A 1,615-nucleotide genomic window follows, 5' to 3' on the forward strand; every position below is an offset into this window, starting at 1 on the left:
GCATTTCTGTCCATTCAAGCAATTAAAGATAAACAGGTTAGCCATTTGAACTCATAACTATTTGTACCTTATTAATTGCCCAGTCTAACAGAACTAGTGAACTTAAGATGCAAATGGGAACTGCAAGTTCAAAGCCATGAAAAAGTTAATGATTTATCCTCCCCCCTGTTGTTGCAGAAAGATGACTATTTGATAACCCTCATGTTTATTTTGGAAGCAAAGGAGATGCCTGCTATAAAGAATGATCCCAATCTCCATTCTAGACTCCATCTAGAAGTCTAGAATTGTAGCTGCCTTTCTTAAAAATTGAAGTATAGCTGATTTACAACATTGTGTTAGTTTCAGGTATACAGCAAAGTGATTCAGTTATACATAAATATTTTTTCAGATTATTTTCCATTATAGGTTATTACAGGATACTGAATGTAGTTCCCTGTGCTATACAGTAGTACCTTGTTGTTTATCTATTTTATAGATAGTAGTATGTGTCTGCTAATCCCAAACTCCTAGTTTATCCCTCCCCTTCCCCCTTTCCTCTTTGGTAACCATAAGTTTGTTTATTATGTCTATGGGTCTGTTTTCTGTTTTGTATATAGATTCATTAGTATTTTTTTAGATTCCACATATAAGTTACTTCATATAATATTGTCTTTCTCATTTTGACTTACTTCACTCAGTATTATAATCTGTATGTACATCCATGTTGCTGCAAAGGGCAAATTTCATTCTTTCTATGGCTGTAGCTGCCTTTTTAAAAAAGTTTTTGGGGTGTGCTCAGAGCAGGGGGCCTGAAGAAATGGCTCCTCTGTTTACAGCACACCCAACAGGAATCTGGGTTCATTGTGACAAGGGGCACAAAACTTGTGGCCTTCCTATGAACAAATACCCAACACGTCCCCCTGTACCAGTGGGACAGGGCTCAACTTTGGAAGAAAAGCTACAGTATTTAGTGGCGGAGTTTGCCACCTAGAGCCTGTCCGGTCCATGCATGTGTGGGCCATGAGTGGTCTTACAGACATAAAGGCTTTGAACCTCTCCAAGGAAAAAAAAGAAAAACAGATTCCAACTATATGCCATTCTGGAAAAGCAAAACTATGGAGACAATAAAAAGATCAATGGTTGCCAGGAGTTTGGGGGGAGAGGGGAGATGAAAACACAGAGTACAGAAGTTTTTATGAGTAGTGAAAATGCTTTGTATGACATTATAATGATGGATATATGTCATTACACTTTTGTCCAAACCCATAGAATGTGCAACACTATTCACTTCATTAAAGTGAACCCTAAGAGGAAAAAAAAAAGCTTTTATTGTGAAATAATTTCAATCTTACCTAAAAGTTGCAAAAACAGTACAAAGACATGCCATATATCCCCTTCATGCCATTTCATCAACTGTTAACATTAATGTCCATATAATACTATTATCCAATCTACAGTTCATAATCACATTTTTCCCACTGTCTCAATAATGTCCTTTCTAGCACTCTTGTCCGGTCCAAGACCCAATCCAAGAGTATTACACATGGCCTTTAGTTGTCATGTCTCTCCTGTCTCCTTTCATCTGAAATAGTTCCATGGCCTTCTTTGCTTTTCTTGACATTGACAGCTGTGAAGA

The 1,615-nt window shown here is 37.2% G+C and overlaps 1 non-coding gene across 1 annotated transcript; it reads left to right on the forward strand.

Moving 5' to 3' along the window:
• Positions 1-765: 765 nt before the first annotated feature.
• On the forward strand, positions 766-895 carry LOC115803570 (small nucleolar RNA SNORA11). Its single transcript, XR_004024304.1, has one exon. It is a non-coding gene; the product is annotated as a small nucleolar RNA SNORA11 (small nucleolar RNA).
• The last annotated feature ends 720 nt before the right edge of the window (positions 896-1,615 follow it).

Source organism: Delphinapterus leucas, chromosome X (genome assembly GCF_059928025.1).
Source record: "Delphinapterus leucas isolate spDelLeu-1000000601 "Yukka" chromosome X, BTC_Dleu_Yukka2, whole genome shotgun sequence".
Taxonomy (NCBI): Eukaryota; Metazoa; Chordata; class Mammalia; order Artiodactyla; family Monodontidae; genus Delphinapterus; species Delphinapterus leucas.